The sequence below is a fragment of the Protopterus annectens genome, chromosome 1.part0, assembly GCF_019279795.1.
Source record: "Protopterus annectens isolate FY-2018-M chromosome 1.part0, PAN1.0, whole genome shotgun sequence".
Lineage (NCBI taxonomy): Eukaryota > Metazoa > Chordata > Ceratodontiformes > Protopteridae > Protopterus > Protopterus annectens.
Genome location: NC_056725.1, coordinates 985,776,715 through 985,801,412, shown reverse-complemented (window position 1 = coordinate 985,801,412; position 24,698 = coordinate 985,776,715).

The following is a 24,698-nucleotide window of genomic DNA, read 5'->3' as shown; positions in this document are numbered from 1 at the left end:
TGGAATTCTGTATGCCCCATTGCTGCACACAGAAGCGCATGCCCTCACCAACTCCTGCCATACTGCCTACAGTGGGAAGCTGCAACCAGTTATGGGTTGTATTCCCACCTGTGTGGTTTAAATACTTCCAATTTCCCGCCCTTTGCCATGATTGGATGGTTTTGAATATGCTGAACTAAGCTAAGTTACAGGCAAACCTGCTTAGCTAAGGTTGAAAGTGCTTAAAGGGACAGGTTCAGAACTGCTTACTGATGGGCAAATCCATTTAGCTAGGCTACTCATTGCTTAGCAGTCAAATTTACACAATGCTTACTCCTGGTAAGCAGAGCTGTGCAATGCTTAGCACTGCTTATTTTTCATTTTATAGACTATCTGCTGTATGGCATTGATTCATCATTCATTACATCTTATAAATTTGTTTACTGTCCTTGACATCCCCCAGTGTGCTTTAATTACATTTATTCATGTGTGACTATACTGTATGGGGCACTTGTGTTTATATGGGGGTTTCACATCTGGACCTAATGAAGTACTCTGGTTAACAGATATACATTATTTAGTAGCTAATTATAAAAATAAATGTTTATGTACTGCTTTCACAATGTAAAATGCAAATTGGTTATAGTGGAGATCTAACCGGGAATGGCTGCTTGCAAAGCATACGCTCTGACCACTACACTATTGAAATACTGTGTATACTGGATGTCTCTTGCTATTTAACTTCTTGTGCTGTTTAAGTTGGACTAAGTGTAGCTAAGCAACGGGCACACCCACACAGCTACGCTTAAACTTTATTGCATTTATAAAAAAAAAATATTTGTTGTGTTATTTTATTTGTACTCTTCAGAATATCTCTGCTAATGCTGATCCTTTTATTCTATCAACTTTCTGCTTTGTGGGACGATTGTCCCTTTTGGCTTTGTCCACATTCCATACTCTGATGGGTTGGGAGGTGTGCACTATGTGCTTATGCTACATCTGTTATTCTGACAACATCTGTCTTGTTAGGGATGATTGTCCCTTATGGTTTTGACCCAGATTTGTTATCCTGACAGGCTGGGGGTGTTACAAGCATTCTCATTCATTTTAAATTGCCAAAAGACAATTCTGGAGTGCAGGAGGGTGTATATTGTGAGAGCTCTGCTCTCACACACACACCCTGCTCTCGTACACGGAACCATGTCCATTTTATAGCACGGCAGCATGTCTTCATACATATGCATGGCACGCTGCCATGCTGAACAGGAACAGTCCCTGCCATGCAGGAATAACTTATTCCTGCACAGCTGCTTGCTGAATCCCAGGGTATGTATTACTTTACTCAACATAAGGTATCCACGCCTTCATATTGTACATATTGTATTCTTGAGCACAATCTCTCCTAGCAATGTTCTTTAACTGTATTTTAATCTGTTGTGGGGGATCTTATTGCCTTGTATATAAAGGTACTCCCCAGTCTTTTGTAAATAGTTTTATCTGTTGTAGAGCTTTTCACTCATTGTGTATAATTACTTATATTCTATTGCAAAATGTTTTTATGTGTGTTTGTGCAGCCTTTCACCCCATCTCATTATAAAATATTTAATCTGTTGTGGGACTTTTCTCCCCTTGCATATAATTACTCACCAACATATGTAAAACAATAACTCTGTTGCAGAACTTTTGTCCCTTTGTATAGAATTACTTATTAACTATTGTATAAATGTTTTTGAATCTGTTGTGGAGATTTTGTCATTGGACCTCTACTAAAAACTGACTGTTTGATCAGTCAGACATTCCAGGTTTCTAAAGGACAAAGAAATAAAACAAGTAATATATGTAAGAGTAAAAAACAATATATAAGACTGTATATATATATATATATATATATATATATATATATATATATATATATATGCAAATTATAGATATACATCTGCAGAAGTACATGTATAACTATTTTTTTCAAGTATATCCCCAAAAAATTTGCATTGCCACATAATTTTATTTACAGTAATGCATTAAGTTAGTAGTTAAAGTACATGAAGGCAGTTTTTTTAAAGGATTTAATTTGTGTAGGCTAGAAAAATATTTATTAGTACAGTAATTATACAAAAGAATAATTTCGTCCACAATAACAACTGCAATTGCAAGATAGCTGAACTCAGTCAGGCACCACACCGTAGCCAGAGCGCAGGATGGTGGAGGGTGCAAGTTGTAGTGTCAGGTGAAGGACCAGCATATAGTTTACTGAGAAATGTCAAGTTATATTACTTTTGTATACATTGTTAAACCATTCACTTATTTCCTTTCAGCTGGTAGGCCGAAAACTATTAAAACAACAAAAAGAATTAAGTCTAACATGGCAAAAAGATTTTTAATGAGAGGTAAACTCTTTCACGCCAATTGAACGGCACTTCTTCAGACCGTAAAAACAACAATCTGCACTTCACTTTTAAATATTATTTAAAACAGTTAAAATTTTTAAAAATAAATCACATGATCCCACAACATCCTATCTAATGAGCAATAGATACAAAGTAGTAATAAAAGAAATGATGTAACCCAATGTGTCGTTCATCTAAACAAATCACGTGATACTAAAACTGATCTTAAAGGAGCATTGCCATTCATGCTGCAGACTTTATCAACTTGAAACTAGACAATCCATTTGAGTTCCCTTTGCTCAACCCTATTATTAAAATCACTCAGCCTCGGATCGTCTGCAAGTAAATCAGTCACCATAACGGTGAGTCTATGCATGTCCCCATCTCTTTCACATGTTTTGCAAGTGTGTTCTTCATATCTAACTTGTGAATATAATTAATATGCTCTTGCATGCATTCACTCAAAGATCTACTAGTCTTTCTAACATAAAAGGAACTGCATGTGGAGCACTGCAAAAGGTAAACTACATTTCTAATCAGCTTCAAGATCAAACATATATTCAAAATGTGTGTTAGGGTGTTTGCATAATGCATTGTACTTGATATATTTACATAAATTACATGAACAATATGGAAAAGTATCCAGTCAGTCATGATCACCACTCCTAAGTGTTTTCCAATTTATATTATAACACAGCATTCTTTTAAGAGACTTTTTATTTTTGAAATAAAATATTTGTTTATCCCTTACTTTATTACTAATCTTAACATCAGATTTCAAAATGGACCAATTCATTCTTATAATGTCACAAACTAAGCCTGTATCACTTGTACAAAAGATTAGTTCTGAAACTTGCAACATCTCAGATTTTTTACTATCAGAGCCCCTCCTCATTTTGTGCTGAAAAGTAAGGTCTCAGTCAATCATGTCTAAGGAGTTTGTCCCCCTCCTCATGGAATCCACTTCCCTAAAGCTATACCCTCTATTTATGAAGTAATGTGTTAAAGCATCCATATCACATTCAGACTTTGCTTCCTCATTGTTAAGTCAGGATATCTGTATCCCTTGTCCTTTCAGATAATTTTTATAACTGTAACTCGGATGCATACTGGTTCTATATATTAAATTGTTTTTATGGCATGGCTTCCTATACAGACTTGTATTAAATCTATTTAGAACATCCGATTTTAATGTCTAAAAAAATCAATCTGCTTAATTGAATATGTGAATGTGAACCTCAAAACACTAGTTATAGTATGCAAATAGCCCACAAATCTTAATAAATCATTGATTTTACCAACCCTTACCAAAATAATGTCATCCACAAATCTCCTGTAAAACTTTAGAAATAGGATGAAAACATTATTTAATAACATATGCATCAATCCCCATTGTGCCACAACTATATTGGTATAGCTATTGGCAAAAGGAGTACCCATAGCTACTACAGACTTCTGCCAATAATATGTCTCATCAAACAGAAAGGCATCATGCTCTAATATCAACTCAATTAATAGACAAAGCAAATCTATCTGCTTCACATTATATTGACTGTAATTACTAAAAAACATTCTAATTAAAGCAATCCCAATGTTATTCAGGATTACTGTGAAGAGTCAGTTGACATCTAAAGTTACTAATAAACCACCCATGCTGATTACAAATGTTGTTTAGTGTCTCTGAGCACTGTCTCAGTATTATCTTGCATGGGTCTGAGATGTTTCTCCACAAAGACCGATAAGGGCTCTGTCAGCCAGCCCTTCCCAGAGACAATGTGTCTCATTGGTGGGTTTATTCAGTCCTTACACTGAAAAACTGGTATCAAAGGCTGTTCAATGATAAAATATCTATAACCTTCTCAAGATATAGCATCATGCAGCAAACAATCATTTAAAGTGTGATGTACTGACCTAATAATATTATCTATGTCCGCTCTAGATATCAAAGAATAAGTAGTTGCATCTGATAATACAGACTGTATTGCATCAACATAAAAAGAGCAGTCCTTAATCATGATTGCCCTGCCTTTATCTGCCAGGTGTATCTGAATACTAGTATCATTCTGTATTTCCTTTAAATCAACATACTCCACTTTAGTCAAGTAGAAATACTTGCCATTCCCTCTATTACAATGCATTTCTTTAAATAAATCTGCTTCACATACATTACAAAAAACTTCTAGCTCTTGAGTTCAATGCAGGATTAAGAGCACTGTTTCTTAAAATTATGTTCATTCATTCGTTCATGGGGGAACAGTCTTTAGCATAACCATGCGTGCAAACATTCTAATGTCTATCACTGTCTCACTAAAGTCTGTTTTACAAGCTGGAATGAAAGATAGACCCATCTCCAAGACTGAGATATGAGGATCTGTAAGGGCCTTGGATGAAATATTCCATATCAGAGAATCATGGCAGCATCACACATCCATTTGATCATTTTATCTTGAATTGTTTTGGCTGAATTATTTCTTCTTTTCTGCCCATGGCTCTGTGACTGAGATGTTTTCCTTAATCCCATATTTCTGATGGGCAATGGTAAGGTCAGAAAAACCCGAGGAATATTGGCAGTAGATTGTGTCTTTTTCCTAACATCTGTTTCCAAATCTGTGGTATTAGGCATGGATGAAATAGAAGTGGTTTTGATGGCAGCTCTAGAAATGTTCTCATTAGAGGCCTGCTTATTGATATCTTCAGTAGTCGATGCAACTTGTGTTCTCACTTTGGGCCAGGAAAACAAATTACTATTCTTAAAATCTACAAAATCTCTCTCCAATTTCTTCTTCTTAAGAGTCTGTAATCTAATCTCATAGGAGGTAACAATATCTATAACTTCATCCAGTGCTAATGTAGTACGACCAGCATATATTTTAGTGAGAAATGGCAAGTTGGATTACTTTTGCATACATTGTTAAACCGTTCACTTATTTGCTTTCAGCTGGTAGGCAGAAAACTAGTAAAGCTCACATTATTGTACCAAAATATATGTACACCTAAGGAACAGAAAACTTCCTTGAATTGCTGCATTTTTCTGCGCATTTACAACTTTCCTCTGAAAACAGTTCTACCACTGTTGTATGCAAACTGCAACATATTAAAATAGTACTTAGACTATTGAAAATTTTCAGGCAAAACCCCTCCCCAAAAAAGACTGGACGCACACATAAACGTATGTTTATAACTATCAGTAAAGGGAAGATTGGCACAGTATGAGAATTCAAATGTTAATAAATATTTAAACAAATGCATAGTAAGCAAGCACAGCAGTGCATGAAATGCCCTGGATACCAATACTTGTTATATCACTACATTTTAAGGAACAAAGAAGTGAAATACAGGTAAACAAGAAATGCATTATGTCTTCCCTCTAGCTAATGATAAAAATGAGTATAACAGGAGTCAGCAGAGTAAGAGAATGGGAAGGCTTGCTGAAGCCGTTGGCTAGCATGGATAAAGTCGTAAATGCAGTATTCTACCTTTAGCTGATTTTATTAGTATACTTAAGCAAGTGTTTATAAATGATAAAAGCTGAAGGCCTGTGCTGCTTTCTATACATTACTGCAAACAAATGTAACAAACATATCAGCATATAAGTGCAGAATTCAGTCATTAACTAATTTTATTAAATGTAAGTATTTATAAAGTGTAGTTTCAGTACAATATTGTAAAAAAATGCATATCAAGCACAAATATAATCATTTATGTTACTACAGTAGACTGCAAAATGTAAACTCCAGCAAAACATGATAAAAATACTCTCCCCATATATGCATAAGCTCTTCCAATATAATTTCATCCCAAGCATACATAAGCACTCCTCATATCATTCTTCTCAACTATACATAAGCACTTCATATATCAGCATTCCCATGTCTTCATAAAAGTGTGTCATACATTCTTTTTTCTTCAATAAAGACATATAAAATTAAAATTGTTTTAAAGTAGTAAACTGAATGCTGTATAAAATTGTGTGAATTTATTGTGTTTATTTTCTCTTTGGTCTCACCTCCATTTCTCTCTCTTTTTATTTTAATTATGCTTTTCTTTGTCCTTTTTTGTTTTTAAATTTCTTTTCTCATATTTATGTTATTTTTTTACAGATCCAATTGTAATAGACATATCAATATATAAGTGCAGCTGTCATTAGCTAATTTTATTAGATGTAAGTATTAAAGGGTGTTTCCAGTAAAGTATTGCAAACAAAAGTACATCAAGCATAAATATGATCATTTATGTTATTACAGTAGACTGCAAAATGTAAACCCTACCAAATCTTGATAATAATACTCTTCCCAAATATGCATAAGCACTTACAATATAATTTCATTCCAAATATAAGCACTTCTCATATCAATCTTCCCAACTATACATAAACACTTCACATATCAGTATTCCCATGTTTTCATAAACGTGTCTCATGCATTCTGTTTTACTTCAATAAAGACATACAAAAATAAAATTATTTTAAAGTAATAAACTGAATGCTGTGTAAAATTATGTGTGACTTTATTGCGCTTATTCTCTCTTTTGTCTCTCCTCCATTTCTCTCCTTTTTTATTTTAATTATGTATTCCTTTGTTTTTTGTTTTTTGTTTTATTTTTAATTTCTTTCTCTCCTATTTATGTTAATTTTATTTGTAGATCCAAAATCCCCAGGAGCAGCCCAGCCATGTACCTCCCAGGTTATCATTCATGCTATGCCTGAGGAACATCCTAAAAGGTTCAGGGCAGTGGCACCAGTCCTATAGGCATCCTGACACATGACATCCTGGCAAGCCTCGCTGAACAGGGGCTTCAGGACTTGGTTAAGGATGTGTTGGAGCAGATCATGGAATGATGGCATCAGCAAGTTAGGACATCTGTTGAACAGGTTGAAGACTTGATGCCCTAGTTGATGTTGACCACCACACCACCAAAACCCCCTGCCCTGTCAACATCAGGGTCTTCCTGTGAGACACCATCAGGCAGTAGAAACATTTGAGGCTTTGTGGACTGGGGACTCTTGCTGGACACCACTTGTCATTACTCCTTCCCTCACTCTTACGCCCTCTTACCTGATTCCAACCCACAATACCCTTTTATATATATAAAAAAAACTTGGAAAACTAGGGGCTTTATTCCCTTCCCAAAACTTAATGCCCCTCCTGTTCCACCTCCTCCAGCACAACCCTCTTGATGCACTCCTGATGTGTCTCAATCTTTGTGGTGTTTCCTCTTTTTCAGTCTTTCCTATCTCCCCCTATGAATTTTTTAAAGCAAGCAAGAGGATTTCCACATAAGTTCACTCCTATATAAAACATTTAAAACCCTTTTATTGTTTTCTAAATATTGATAATAAAAACTGTGCAGTCCACCTGCTTGCCTTAAGCCTTTCATGCATGACTTCACATAACCACGTCTGTGCACACTATCCAAATACATATGAAGTTGTATGAAGCCTATGACCTTCACATAGTACTCTATACATACTTAATGCTTAACTTTACATACTTTACATGTTTGCTATAACTAGGCATATTTTTCAAAATGACATCTCTTGTCCTTAGTCAGTGTGAATAACTTGCACTTAGCTTATTTGCACATACATGCTACATCACTCTTCATGGATAACATGTAGATATCTACAAAATCCCACATTATGAATATCACCCTTAATGTACAAAGTCAAATGGGAGATGGCCTGGTGTGGAACATGAGCAAGCTGTCCAAAATGATAACGGTACACACTATAGAAATGGCACCTGTTCATATCATCACAATTACTGCCACACACAGTAATTGTCATATATTAACAGAGACAGTGTTGTATTCCTGCAGATGTGGCAGGTATAAGATGCAGGTATACAGTATATGCATCATGTCTCTAGAACACACCAATGTGCAAAATCACAGTCTAAGTTATAATTACATAGCTGTTGTTCTGTACCACAAAGACTGTCATGTTATAAACATGCATGACTGAAACAAAATGACATAGTGATAAGGTAGAAAGCTAGCCCATGGACTTACAGAGGTCGAACAGAGTTAGCTCATTACTATAAAGAGGTAGAACAGAGTTAGCTCATTACTATAAAGAGGTAGAACAGTTAGCTCATTACTATAAAGAGGTAGAACAGTTAGCTCATTACTATAAAGAGGTAGAACAGAGTTAGCTCATTACTATAAAGAGGTAGAACAGTTAGCTCATTACTATAAAGAGGTAGAACAGAGTTAGCTCATTACTATAAAGAGGAAGAACAGAGTTAGCTCATTACTATAAAGAGGTAGAACAGTTAGCTCATTACTGTAAAGAGGTAGAACAGAGTTAGCTCATTACTATAAAGAGGAAGAACAGAGTTAGCTCATTACTATAAAGAGGTAGAACAGTTAGCTCATTACTGTAAAGAGGTAGAACAGAGTTAGCTCATTACTATAAAGAGGCAGAACAGAGTTAGCTCATTACTATAAAGAAGTAGAACAAGTGTCACAGAAAGAAGTAAATCAGTTCAAGTGTGGCAGCCTCACCTTTGCAAAATTTCATGAAGGTGAATTCCTACTCATGTGAGGTGATGGGAGTGTGTGTTTATACTTGTTCCCTGATACTTGATACTTTGCATAAAAGCTCCCTATTATACCTGTGAGACTTAATATTATTATTTCCAAAACTGTAATGTAATAAACTTTTAGTTGGCCATTCAAATAGGAAATTATGAAGCATGCCGTTTCACATTTAAAACACACTTACAACATGTGGTGTTGTGCTGAGAAATCCACTTCATCTGGTATGCTACCTCCAAGTTCACTGTATGTCAGAGTCTGGAAAATACTCAAATGGACAATGGCACAGACAGGGTATATGACTCACATTGACAATAACAGTCATGTAATTCTGTGGATCACAGTTACTGTCTTTGGAATTTTAAATGGGATCCTGTGTGCGTCAGGTTCTGCTGATTGGGAATCACCATCCCAGCAAAGGCCTTGCCCACTGTGGCCATACTAACTGAAACTTGGCTTAGACCAAAACATCATGATAATGAGATTACACCCCCTGGCTATAATATTATACAGAAAGGTAGGCCAGGGAAAAAAGGAGGAGGCATAGCCATGCTGTTTCAAAATCATCTCACAGTGGAACAGGTTAGCTATAACTCCCAGGAAGTCAATGATATTAAACTCATTCTTGCTAAATTAAAACTAAACTCTAGCAAACATATAGCTAGAACAGGTGCCTACATCCCACCAGGAAATAACATTGCCACTATGGAGAACCTTTTACACTAGATGTCTATCTCCTATCCACAAGAGACCATACTCTTAGGAAATTTTAATATTGACTGGTCCGACTGTACCATATTCAATCCCTCTGCCCATATCAATCTTCATGGGTTTACCCAAATCATAGATGCCCCCACAAGAGTCGATAAGAAATCCAAATGTCAATACATCTTAGATTGGATACTTTTTTCTGACCCCACCTTAACACACCAATCAGGCTGCCTACCAGACAATTTGAGCAATCACCAACCAACCTACCTTATTAGGAATAAATCCCACCATAGTAACCAACTCATCCTTAGAATAGTTCACAACAAAAAGAACTTCAAAGCAAAGGACCTAAACAACGAACTAAAATACTGTAACTAGACTCTCCTAAAACACCTACCCCTAGATGAAGCAGTAGATTACTTTAACTCAACCTTTCTCAAAATCCTAAAACATCATGCACCAGCCCGAACCATCAGAGTTAAGGCAAACTATGCCCCTTGGTTAACAAAACAAACTAAAATCATAATGAAGGACAGAGACAGAGCCTGGGCTGAATATAACAAACTTAAAACCACTACCTCAAAACAAAACTACTTAACACTATGGAACAAGTCCAAACAACTTATAAAACTCGATAAAACCAATTACTACAAAACTTTACAAGAAAAACACACTCACAACCCTCAGAAATTCTGGGCCTCAATAAGTAAATTACTGCACCCAGCCGACAAAGAGGGCACCCCCCACACACACACACTTCAACAAATTCTTTATCAAAACAGTCTTAGCTCTATCTAACACCCTAAATAACACAACCAGCCCTACACCTTCTCCAACCCCTACTAACCCTACTTCACAACAGATTCCCTCTAGCTTTTCATTGTATCCAGCACCTGCACAACATATTGCTAAACTCCTCAAAAACCTAAAACCTACCACGCTATCTGCTGAGAAACTTCCAGCTGATTTCCTTCAGCTATAAGCTGAAACCATATCCTACCCCATGTCTCTCCTCATAAATAGATCCATATCTGAATACAGAGTACCTAACCTGTGGAAAATATCTCATATTATTCCACTCCACAAAGGTGGAAACTCCCTTGAGCTCACCAACTACCGGCTAATTGCAATTTTATCACCCCTATCAAAAATACTAGAAAGAGTAGTACATTCACAACTAATGCAATACCTCCTAAAAATAACTTTATATCAACATCTCAACATGGATTTCGACCCACCCATAGTACCATGCCAGCCCTACTCTCATATACCAACAAAGTCAACACCCATAGAAACAATTAACTTTTTCTTTCCTCTGTATTCTTAGACTTATCTAAAGCCTTTGATATGATCAACCATAGCATGCTTCTCAAAACTCTGTTTACCCTTAACATTAACTCCCTCACTATATCATGGTTCAACAGCTATTTATCAGGCTGCCAACAAGCAGTTCTTTGGCAGGAACAACTAACCTCCCTTCTACCTGTATCCATAGGAGTCCCACAAGGTTCCATGCTTGGTCGTTTACTGTTCTCCATATTTAAAAATCAGATGGCTGCAACCTCTCCCTCTGCCTCTATAGTGCAATATGCAGATGACACTACTATCATATGTGCCACCCCAACCTTAATAAACTTCAAACGATAACACAGCAAAACTTTACTCTAGCTGAAGCATGGTTTTCTAGCATTAAACTTATACTCAATCCCCCCAAAAAACTCATTTCCTGGTAGATCTCCGGCACTAAATAATGATTTCACCATAAACTCCAAAGATAACACCGCAATCACCCCAACAACACACACTAAACTCCTAGGAGTAGTATTCGATAACAATCTCAAATTTGACATACACATAGACCAAACAATCAAAAAAGTGAGCAAAAAGCTTGGTCCACTATATAGGAGCAAGCAATTCATGACCAATTATACCAAAGTCACTATTGCTAGAATGCACCTATTATCCACCCTACTATATGCCTCCCCAATCCTGACTAATCTTCACCACAGAGAACAAAACAAAATGGCATCTTGCTATAACAAAATTGCCAAGTTTGCTACAGGTGCCGGTAATATTTCCCACCACTGTCTTTCCCTCAAACAGCTCAACTGGCTTGAGTTGCCCCAACTACTTCTTACTACTCAACTCTCCACAGCCCACAAACTGTACTACCTCCCTGACAAACCTCCCGCACTACAGAATCTAATATAGTCCTACACCACCACCTGAGCCTTAAGATCAACAGACCAAAATCTCATAAATGTCATCAAACATAAGAATGAAGCGGGTAAAACTCTCTTTGGCTGTACAAAAGGGAAAATCTGGAACTCACTTCCAAGTCACATAACGTATACAAGCTCTGCTCCACTATTTAAGAAGCTACTCAAAAACACTATTTTAACAATTAGGTGCACATGTGACTCCCCAGGCTAATCCACTACATTGCAGTATGGCAAGGATTCTGCCAAAGATCACCTATAAGTTTCAAACCTCTGAATACTTATTCTTACCAAAACAATGGTCTGTTCTGATGGTTTTGATTTATAAGTCTATGAAGAAATGTTACATTTTATTCTGATGCTATTGATTTTTATGTCTATGAAGAAATGTAAAATTGCTCTTAAATGTTTAATTGTATGCCTTAAGAATACGGTTATGCATTTTATAAAATGTATTTGTAGCATTGTTATAAAGTAAAGCTTTTCTCCCTGGGCCTCCGCTGAAAATGGACCTGTGTCCAGTCGACTTTTCCGGTCATCAAATGTAAAATAAATAAATGAATAAAAATCATTCCAAACATCGACCATACCCACTCGGCAACAAGTTCCTGCAAGACTGCCATATCTAAACCGCCATCTCTTCAAGTTTGTGAGCTATCTGACAGGTCACTGCTATTAAATATCTGCACCAGCCTACTCCTGGGATCTCCAATGTCTGGAAATGCATCAGTACAACAAAATAATGATATGCGAACACAAGAGAAACACTCATATAACCAGTAATATAGACAATGTAACAGACACGCCTCTATAATGCACCAGATGACACAGCCATTAACATTGTATAACTTATCCCATGGTAATACATTCTTCTGTGCCTAGAAAAATGATATGTGGCATCTATCAGTACAGAGAGCATTGTTAACTCAATCCCACACAAGGAGAATCTATCTAAATGTAGCAAAAGTACACAGAGCTCCCAATCTGTGAAAATGTATATGCACCACACAGACCTGTGGAATAATACACACACACACACACACACACACACACACACACACACACACACACACACACACACACACACACACACACACACACACACACACATAAATATATAAAGAGAGAAACAAACATATAAGAACACACACACACACACACACACACACACACACATATATACACATATATATATATATATATGTGAGTAGAGAGAGAGAGAGAGAGATGTATCTTATATAATAACAGAAAAACACCTGTACTAGCTAATAATGCTAAAAATGGAGAGAACATTAAAGATCTATAATGACTTGTATGCCAACAAATAGATTTTCAAATTGAAAAAGCCTACATGACTAACTACCATATTTGATTATCAATGAACAACTTAGCACACTACATGAGAACTAAATTTTCACTGACAGCATGATAAAGGTAGGCATATTGCAAAAATGGTGAGGGAAGCAAAATTAAACTCTGAAAGGGGGTTAGCAGAAAGAATTCAAGCAGTGAAGCAATGGCTTTTTTCCAGTACAGGTTGGAAAAAAAAACAAAGACATTAGGGCAGAACTGGCCAGGTTAAGCAAGGAAAGGAGAGAGGTCAAAGAATACTAAAAAGATCAGAGGTATTAAAATTGCTTCAGTCTTTACAAAGGAAATGAAGGGTGCTATGCTTGGAGATATGCAAGGGATTGTAAAGAAAATGATAGACAGATTACAGAAAAAAGTACGTGCCGGTAGACATTGAATTTCCAGCACTGAAGAAAGCTAAAGAACAAGAACAAGGTGGGACACCTCACATTAGAAGTTCATCCATTTTGCTGGCAGACATCATTAATCAGATTTTTAACAGATCACTGGCTAGATTAAAAGTGCTAAAGAACTAAAACTTAGGAAATGTCTTGTACAAAGAGGGGGGATGGAAAAATCATGTAAATCAGAGTTCTGTGAACTTACTAACATCCACTGAAAAAAAATCATGGAGGGAAGAATTCAGCAGTTCTCTGTTAGAGCAATCTCTAAAGCAGCAGTCAAAATGTTCTCATAGTCATAAGCAGCTCCTAGTCAAAACAGATCCCATTTTATGACTAAGTTACAGATGGAATTGGCATGTAAATATCCATGGATGGGCTCCACCTTGATTGCAGCAAGGTGTATAACTCAATTCCAACACAGAAGGTTAACAGGAATAACTATGGGTTTTGGTTAAGGGCAAGACTGAGAAACTGAATAGTTTCATAGCTGTTTGGAAGGAGAGGAGATGTTGTGCTCAGACAGATGATGTCATGAATATAAAAAAAAATGGTCAGTGGAGTGTTCTGGGTCTTGACCTCTTCAGGATGTTTGTGTCAGACATACCTGCGGGAGAGACAACAGGATCAACCTGTTTGGTGATGTTAAAAAGGTGTGTTTGTAGAGATAAGCGAGAGTCCAGAGAAGGATTTGGAAAAGATGACCTGAAAAGTGTCTGCTGAGCCTCACTGCAAACAAGTGTGAAGTACTTCTCTTGGGCCACAAAAGGTCTAGCATGAACTATCAGCTTGGGGAGAAAAACTAATGCTGATAGAGCTGGAAAAGGATCTGGGAAGTATTGATCAAATCAGGAGCAGGTTGACAGGGGGAGAATTCAGGGATGCATACCTCTCAACTGTCCAGATTTGCACAGCATATCCAGACCTTTTCATCATATTTTCATCTGTTATTCATAAAATTTGTGTTTTTCTGGCAAGTCACTGAGGCTTGAAGTCACAAATAATGACATACTAACACACTTTATGTTATTCTAACAACTTTCTAAGTTTATAAGAGCAATATTTAAAATATATCTCTATTTGTAGGCCTTTGACTCCACCCCTTATGTTAGGCTTTGCCAAATTTCTTGGGCTAAGAGGTTGAATGTATTCTCAGTATACTAGATTCCAGAAGTAAAGAAGTAAAGCTTCCTTTAAAGAAGGTTTTGGTCAGACCAGACCTTGAGAACTGCATGAAGTTTTGGAGAACAAATAATGGAATAGACACCTGGCTGCAGGAAGCAGTCCAGAAGAAAGTCATCGAAATAATCTTGAGGACTGTGTGGAAGGAATATAAGCAAAGATTAAAAGATATAGAGCTCTTCTCATGTAATACCAGAAGAAACAAAAGGAAGAAGATACTGCTGAGCAAAATTACATCAGCAGATATATAAGTAGGCTACCATGAAGAGGAAGGAAAATGAGAAGAGGAGGGGAAAAGGAAGCAGATTGTAGGGTCTAGCTATTTTCTTGATCTCTGAATGTAGATTTCTTTCACAGAGAGATCTGTAGACCCACGGAAATAGATTACCAGAATGGGTGGTGGAGGGGGAATGTACAGAGGTTCATAGGTTCATAGGTTCATACTAGGCTATCTGCCCAAGGGCATTTACAAGCCTAGCCCATCGTTTTGTGGCTTACGCCACCCCTTTAGTATGGGGAACTATACCCATTATTTTGCTGTGCCTCTGTCGAGCAGTGACACTGAGGTAATCCCTGGGGTATATCTGCGATCTCCCATCCATTGGTCAAGATTTCTCTTGAACAAGGCCAGCGAGGTGCTCTGCCTCACATGTACCGGGATTTTGTTCCACAGCATAGGGAGTCTTTGGGTGATGAATCTATCCCTCCAGCACATCCTATTAATAGCCGTGTCGAGGTTTAAGTCTCCCGCCCTTGTGGCTCTGATGGATCTAGATTTTTGAGGTGAAGCATATTCATCAAATCTGGGTTTGACATGGCCTTGTATGTTAGGCAAAGGTCACCTCTGAGCAAGCGTGGCGACTGAATAGAGCTGGAGTTCTTTCAGTCGGGCAGCATAGGACAGATTTTGAGACCCTTTATCCTTTTGGTGAGGAACTTTGTGGCCTCTCCAGCTGCTGCAAGTGTCGGGTCAGATACATTCCGAATGGGGCATTGTACTCAATCATTGGTCTGATGAGTGATGAGTAAAGGAAGCTATGACCTCCCTTGATCTAGATGAGAATCCCTTCATGATAAGGTGGGCAATGTAGAAGGTCTTCCTAACTACTTTAGCTACATGGGTGTCGAATGACAGACTACTATCAACCTGGGTCCCCAGGTCCCTGATAACTTCTTCTGTGCTCAGTGGATTGCCACCTATTTGGTAGCTAGGGGTAACCTTGTTTTTCCCGAAGGGTATGACTATGCATGTTTTGGCATTTAACTTTAGGCCATGGCTCTGGCACCAGTTATCCGTTTCTGTGAGACCCTTCTGAAGGATATCTGTGTCAGATGTGTTTTCTACTATGGCGCCCAGTTTGCAGTCATCTGCAAACTTTGTCAGCCATAACCCTCCTGTGTTTGCTTGTACTGGAAAAGTAGATGCCAAACAAGAGTGGGCCCAGGACTGAGCCCTGTGGGACACCACTTGTGACAGGCTTTGAGTCTGACATGGCGCCAGCAGCTCTGACCCTGTGGGTTCTGTCACTCAGCCAGTTTGCAACCCATCTTGTGATGTATGGGTTAACATTTAAGCTGATGAGTTTTTCAATGATACCCGAGTGGGGTATTGTATCGAAGGCCTTAGCCAGATCAAGGTAGGCTGTATGGACTGCCTTTCCGTCATCAATGGCTTTGGTGACTGTTTGAAAAAGTCAACCAAGTTTAAAAGGCATGATCTGCCTTTGACAAAGCCAAACTGGGTTGGATCCAAAGTCTGCAAATTCCTATGTCTTTATTTATGAGGTCCATTATGATCCTCTCCATGGCTTTGCAGATAAGGCTTGTCAAGCTAATGGGCGGTAATTTCCAGGGTCGGTGGAGGCACCGCCTTTGTGAAGTGGGACCACAGTTGCAGTGCGCCACTCCTGGAGTGCATATCCAGAGGTAAGACATTGATTAAACAGCTGTCCTAGCTGTGGGTTTAATTCCTCATTGAGTTCGTGGAGCACACAGCTGGGGACACCATCAGGTCCCATGGATGCTGTGTTTTTGCTTTGGAGAGAGCAGTTCTCACTTGGGCTGGAGATGTTTGGGGGCTGCAATCGTTTGGTATAGATATCTCTCCTTTGGGGAGGGGAGAAGTTTGCACTGAACCTGTCAGCCAGTATGTTGGCAATGTCTGTAGGATCAGTAATCTTCACATCATTTTGAACTAGTTCTGAGCATATCTGGGAGTTTCCTCCTAGGTTTCTAACATAGCTAAAGAAGGCCTTATGATTGTCTTTTGAGTCTTTAGCTATTTTTCTCTCGAAATTTGCTTTGGATGATTTTATGAGAGCTCTTAGTTTTTTACTTATAGTGATCAAGGGTGTCTTACCTTTTAAGGATTTTGCTCTATCTTGTAGTAGCTTCCTCCTTTTGTTGTAGAATTTGTTTATGGCTGGGGTCCACCAGACTGGACGCTTGCCTTTGGCACAAAGAGTCTTTGTTTTGCTTGGGATTGCCTTATCCATGCAGTCCTGCAGGTGCTGGTAGAAGGCATTTGTAAGTGATTCAGCGGCTTGAGTACTGTTTTCCGCTCGGGGCCTTAAAGGAGACCACACTAGTCTTTAGAAGTGTGAAGTCGGCTTTTGAGAAGTTCTTTACTGTGGTCTTTTATTTCAGGTGGGGTGGGATGAGGACCTCCAGCGAGATTAGTTTGTGATCTGATCTCACCAGTGAGGGGTATACTTCGGTGTTGAACATTGTGCTCCCATGTTCATGATGATGAGATCAAGTATGTTATCTCCTCTTGTGGGGATGGTGACTAGTTGTTCCATGGCATTTGAGTTTATGAATTCCAGGAACTTTTGGGCTAGGGTGCTTGGGCTTGAGTAGTGTTCCCAGTCTATATTAGGGTAATTGAAGTCACCTAGTATGATGGTGTTTGGTGATACATTTATCCCCTCTAGTGTTTTCAGGAAGGCCATGTGAGGTTCCTGAGTTTGTGAGGGTGGCCTGTAACATGCTACAATTTGCAGAGCAGTCTTGCCTACGGTTAATTGCACCTGGATGGTCTCCGATGCATCGTGCGTTGCCACCAGTCTTGAGGTGTGGGTGTCCTTGATGAATATGGATACCCCCCCTCCTTTCTTGGTATTGTCTGGATTTTGGGGCCGGAATGCATGATATGAGGTAAAACCTGATAGCGCTGGGGTGCTCTCAGGAGCCTTGAACCAGGTTTCTGTCACAGCACAGACATCAATGTTCTCCATACTGAGAAGGGCCTCGAGTGTGTGCATTTTGAGATTTAGACTTCTGGCATTGAGCAGCATTACCTTTAGTTTTTTCCTTTTTTGTGTTCTAGGGTGGTAGGTTTAGAATTTGAGCCTTGCCTAAAAAAGGCACTATGGGGGTGGCAAGAGCCTTTGCCAATATCTGGAATCCCAGGGATGACAGGTGCAAGCCGTCCCTTGCGAAGCAGCGTGGCTTGTCCAGCATGTCATCCCAGGCAGACAGATACTGGATCCCCTTTGAATGACACCAGTGTTTAAGCCAATTGTTAAAGCTGATCATCTTATCTCTGTATTGTGGCATCATTCTTGGTGAAGGTAGGATACTGCTCAAGGTCAGGGTCATACCTGCCTGGGCTACATAATCAGAGAGCTCCTCAATGTCTCTTTTCATGTAGTCCAAGGAGGTATGTCTCAGGTCGTTTACACCAGCGTGGACAATGACTGAGTCATATTTGTACCTGCTGTTGAGAGACCTGAGTGCTTGCGTTATGTGGCGGATTCTAGCGCCCGACAGGCAGCTTACTGTGACCTTCTCCTTACTCAGTCTGGTGAGCGGGACGTCAGTGTGTCTGACTATGGAGTCACCAATGACTAGTGTGTCTGGCATTGTGTTTGGCCTTAAGGGCTGTGACTGTTTGACACTCTGACTGTGAGGTCTATGTGTTGCAGGTGTTGTGTTCTGAGGTGGTGGTTGTTTGGGTGTCTGCTTTGGTGGCCTCTGCTGTTTTGGTAGATTTTGATCAGAGCCTCGAGTATGTCTTTGTGTGTTTATGTGTATGATTTGAGGTTGTAATGGTACTATGTGAGACTGGGTCTATAGTGTGTGTGGTAACCTTCTCCTCCTGACTGGTCTTGCCAGTCCTATGTTGAGAGAGCTCAGCCTCCAGTTTGGCCGTATAGTTGCATCTCTCACATGTATTTGTGTTTTGTGGGAGGAGGAGAGGGTTGTCTGTGTACATGAGGCAATTGTAACATTGCCTCAATATTCCCAGGTTCACCAGCTGAGTAGGAGAGGACACTAGCAACTGATCCCTCAACATGCTAGAAGGATAGACAAAAAACTTTAAAAAAGATTCCGGGGGACGTGGGTGACCGAGAAATGGGGGTTGCCTTTTTGGGGTACTATCTATGACAAGAGTGCCGTATCAAGGTAATAAGTACTGTAGGAGCAAGTGCTAGGTTTAACAGATAGAGAATAGTCTACTTGGAGTCAAGTAGAGATGATCTTTTTAGTTATAGGATGCGCTGATTTGATCAGTAGTATAGTTTGAGGAAGGTAGTTTTAAGGGAAAATTTGAAGAGTGGACTTTAGGTAGCCCGAATAGTTTAAACCTGCTTAACCGGCGCTGCCCTAGTGTGCAACAGTGGCAGCTCCGCGCTAAATCGCGCTAATTCGCGCCAAAGCGTGCTTTATAGCAGGGGGCTGGAAAAGACAGGAAATGACCCAAAATGGCCAATAAACTACAAGTTACTGCTTTAAACCACTCCTCTGAGGACAAACAGGCAGCTCAGTACTCCCTACTCCCACTAGTGAGTAAAGAAACTACCCCTTGACCAAACAGGCATTTAAGAAGGCATGAATCAGATGGAAAAGGGTAAGGGAAAATGCAAAGATGGAGGGGAATTACAATGTTAAATGTAGTTAAAATAATAGACTAGACATGGTTATTGTCACCTTTTGACATCACATGTGTAATACCTATATATATATATATATATATATATATATATATATATATATATATATATACATATACATATACATATACACACATATATTTTTTTTTTTTGCTGCATATTGAAAGTTGAATGCTAAAAAAATTACAAGCAAAAGCTTTCTGTGTTTATGATATCAGTATACATGCTGGCATGGCATAATACTGTACAATCCCAGAAAAATGTGCAGAACTACTTATCATAGTGACACTAAATGACAACGCAGCTGTGACGTGTTCTAGTCATCAGCGAAAGCTGTCTCTTATGTGTCAGGGATCAAACCAGTGGTATACCTGGGCTTGTTATGGTATAAACATGCCCATAAATGGAGGTTAGTGACCAAATATTTCTATATATATGTTACAGTAGGTTGTGGGGTACCGCATGGCTCGTACCTCTGAATAAAATAGTTTTTTAAAGTTTGTTGTTGTTCTTTGTTGTTCTGGGATTCAGTCTTTTGAGATTTTTAATTTTGAACATTTTCTTGATCAATTTTAATACACACACACAACCACACACACACACACACACACACACACACGCACACACACACACACACACACACACACACACACACACACACACACACACACACGAACACACACAACATTGATTATTTGTTACCTGACTAACTTTACTCTCAAAGAATAGGAAGGAAGTTCACTTAAATATAACAATCCCCCGGATTCTCTATACCATGCACGGCATGCAAGGTTGGTGCAGGAGCTCCAGCAGGCAATATGTCTGCCATGGGATCCAGGAACAGCCTGCATGGGGCGTGCACAAGCGCTCCTGAACTAATCTTCCATGGACTAAGCCCTTGTATGCAAATCATCCCATTTTGAGGAGAAATATATGCAAATGAGGGGATTTTGCAATCCAGGAAGCTTGCAACCGGCCATGCAGGGCTAATGTACTCGGTTAGTAACCGAGTACATTTCTGCAAAATCCAAAATGGAGCAGTGACAGCTCCAAATAAAGGCAGCATATCATGTAGTAAGCATGCCAATTGCCAAGTATAAGGCCATTGGCATTGCAAACTGTGAAAAAAGTACAAAAATCAACTTTTATTTTTTTTTAGCAGATCTCGGCTGTTTAAGCGTAGGGCAGAGGCGTGCAAACGGGATCGGGGGGAAATAACAAAATAAGCCTAAGTTAAGCATTCTAACTAAAATCAGTATTCTGCCATGCAAGTCAATGGCAGACAGAAGACAACATGGCCAGTGAGTAGTGGTTGCTAAGGGGGGAGGCTCAGTGTGAGACATGTAACTATGCATTAGCAGGCAATCCTAGGCAAATAAGGAGAATGATAGTGAATCCCAGTTTTCCTCAGCATGCTAGTCAGGTCCCAAAAGTGTAAGAGTAGGAATAGCTTGGTGCAAGCCTAGGAGTTTGCTGACATCATGGGGGGTGTCAGGTATACTGTAAGCGGATTGGAGCCCTGTGGCTCAGGTTTGCTCCTAGCTTAGCACAGCTAAGCTAGGGGGTGTGTCTGAATCTGCCTAGCACTCTTTACATTGCCTAAGCGGGTGTGCACACCAGGAACAGGGTTTTAAAGAAAGAAAAAGAAAGAAGTTAAACCAGAAAATAGCAGCACTGTGCACTCTGTTTGTGCGGCGTGCCCTTGGCCTTAAACAGGAAGGCAATGGGAAGGGAAAACAGAAGTAGGAAGGTAATCAAGGAGAACTAGCATAGCTGACAGGTGAAATGTATCAGAATCAGTCAATTACACAGGCAGCAGATCAGCCCAGCCCAGCACACCACTATAAACTATGCAAACACCTTCCTCTCTGGTTTTTCCCATAATCTACACCACCGGTGGATACAAGCAAGGAGCGTTTAACAAACAGACCTACAAAATGAGAGGGGCTGCAACAAGCAACATAGAACAACATGTGCAAGAGGCTGAGGGTGGTGAGGATGTGAATGCTGTCCACCAACCCACAGTGAGGTTGTAGACCATTGTCATGTGGCCTGATGCCAAGATATACCCATCACCTAGCCTTGTATAGCTGTCTGACACAGTCGACCACCACACGCCCATGCAGAAATGCACCCATGCATGTCAGTACTGGCACCCTGTGTATTTGTGTGTGTGCGTGTGTGTGTGTGTGTGTGTGTGTGTGTGTGTGTGTGTGTGTGTGTGTGTGTGTGTGTGTGTGTGTGTGTTGTATGATGCGCATGATCACATTCACACTCACTACAATCCCCATTGGCAAACTGAAGCATGCTGTCTGATGTCAGACACCTCCCCATGCCCTTTGCCCATATAACCTCTGTATGACCCATGTGGTGCATGTGATACCTGCACAGTAATGTGTTGTGGCAATCTCACTAGTGATGAGATGTATTCCTGGTCCTGCCAAGTGTGTCAATGTGTGTGCATCCCTGTGAGAATGTGGCTGTGTTGACGCTGGCACTTGTTCATGTGGACTGGCACATGTACTACACCGACCATATAGCTACAATATCCCTGTTGTAGATGTTACTCATCATCACATATATGTTCTGAGAGCTCCCCAACAGGTAACCTATGTGGCAAATCCAATAACTGCATAGAATTGTGATAACACTACATAGTCATCAGGGGTGTGATACTCTGTGCTGGTAAGTATGTGACACAAACATGCTTAAGTTTTACTCTCCCACCCCTCCCTGACTTGTCATTGCCTCTGTCTGCCTCTCTCACTCCCTCACTGGTGGATGTGGAGACCTACACCTGCTTTGCTTAGGCAACAGCATGTGCATTATAAGTGATGCGCATGATCAACTGATGGCCTCTGCATGAATTGTAACCCTCCCCTAACTGATTGCATGTGGAACAGCTGTGGTAACTTCCCATAGCCAATTGCATGGAAACACATTCCAATATCTAGGAACATCGTGTTGGTGTTGGGCCTTTTCATTCACTGTGAGCAGGAACTCGATTTGTTGTTTGACAAACAACATCTCAGATGGATTGGGGATTTACCTCTAACAACATACACTGTGGAAACAGGCCAACACACAGGAGGGGGATGTGCCTGACCTGACTACAGACTGTAAGTGCTGCTATACTGCATTCGGAGTAATGTTGGTTTAACAGGGTGTGTACAGATATGGCTGTCCTGCATGTTTTAATACCTGCCATGTCAGTTCTATGTTTATGAGGAATCCCCATCTGTAGGGTCATTTGCACACTGGGCAGTGTGTGGTGCATTTGGTTTCATGTGTTACCCACAGAGCATCTATCTGTGAACTGCAGAAGGTAGTGTGAAGATTGCAGTCTGTAGATGGTGAATGCCATGACAGTTACTGACTTCATATCCCTCATAGGACATATGTTGTGACAAACCCTGTTACAACAGTAAATGTATGAGGTTATCACAGCAACATGTCAATATTGGCCCTGTGTATGTGCTTCCAGCCACAACTCTGTCAACCTTTGTACATATGCCATGCATTAAGAGGTGCACATGTGCTGTACACCATAATTAGTGTCATCATATCTGATAACAAGCCAGTGAGATATCAGACTGCTACACATGTTATGCACAGTAGGGATTATAGTGGGTGACATAACCTGGACATTCTGTGGTTGTTTGTAGAGTACTGTGGTCTGTATGGTGAATGTCAACAGTGCGTGTATTGTTAATAAGTACCTTGGCGTGTGTACAGACTGTGGTAGATGTCATAATTCTAGGTCCCATCCTATCTCATGTTACATACTGCCCCATTGTATGTTACTGTATTGGCTTACATGTTTGTAGGGCCATACACACACATATCCCATAACACAGACAGGCATCAGACCACACTGTGTAGTGACCCAGTATACGTAGGGTTAGTGTGTGAGTGGCACATATGAGGATGGTGTTGAACAGATAGTCCATATACTGTCATATTATGCTAGCTTACTATATGTAGATGTGGCTGTGTTCACATTGGTTGTGGTTATGCACTTTCACACAAGTGTATCTTACCCTGTGCTGTGACATGCCTGTAGAGCCTGCTATATATGCAGGTACATGTGCATTCCTCCATAGGAGATATAGGCCAGTGTTGAGCCAGTCTGTCTGTAGCCTGCACAGTGTTTTGTTACATGCCTAGCAGCTTAGTGTACTTACCCTGAGAGATGCCATGTCCAGATATTTGCCAGATGTACTGCCGCTGTGCTTCCCTTAATAGGCATGTATGTCAGACAGGGCAGTGGGATGCTGTGCAGATGTATGTCAATATCTAGTGGGTAGTATGTGGCCATGGCACCTCTGTACCAGCAGTTATTATGTGTCAGGATAGACAGGGGTGTGTGAATGCATAACCTATGGGGACAAATGTATACCAGTCGTTATGTGTTATACCCATCTACACGGCTGTTACCATCCATATTGTCAGGCTTGGTTCACATGTTCTGCATGAAGGTGTTCTGTGTATACCTGTGGACTGTACAGAGTGTGTCAGAATGTCCGCATATATTGGCCAATATCTCTGCTGTAGTCCACAGGAGCATTAGGTTGCAGTGGTACTGTACTATGATGTCCTTAGTATGTCTGTCAGTAGCCAATGGTGCACATGTGAAAAGCAGATGTGACCTCCCACACACACCATGTCTGTGAAGAAAATCCCTATTACATTAGCAATAGTCTACTAATATACCTGCTATACATACTTGACATCCCCTTGCACTATGAAGTTGGGACTATAGGGGCTGAGGTAGGGCTACACTCCATGTTTAGGACATATGGTTAAAATATATGTACATATGATTATTCAGATATTTATATAGATAATTACACATATACATATTGACATATATAGATGGGTATGTATGTGTACATTGATATGCATATACACACCCAGATATATACATATACAGAGCAATATATGTCTACACATATACAGCTAGTGATACATATGCACATATACATATACCACGCTGCCATTCCTGCCAGCAGTCAACTGCTGTTGTATCCCCCACAC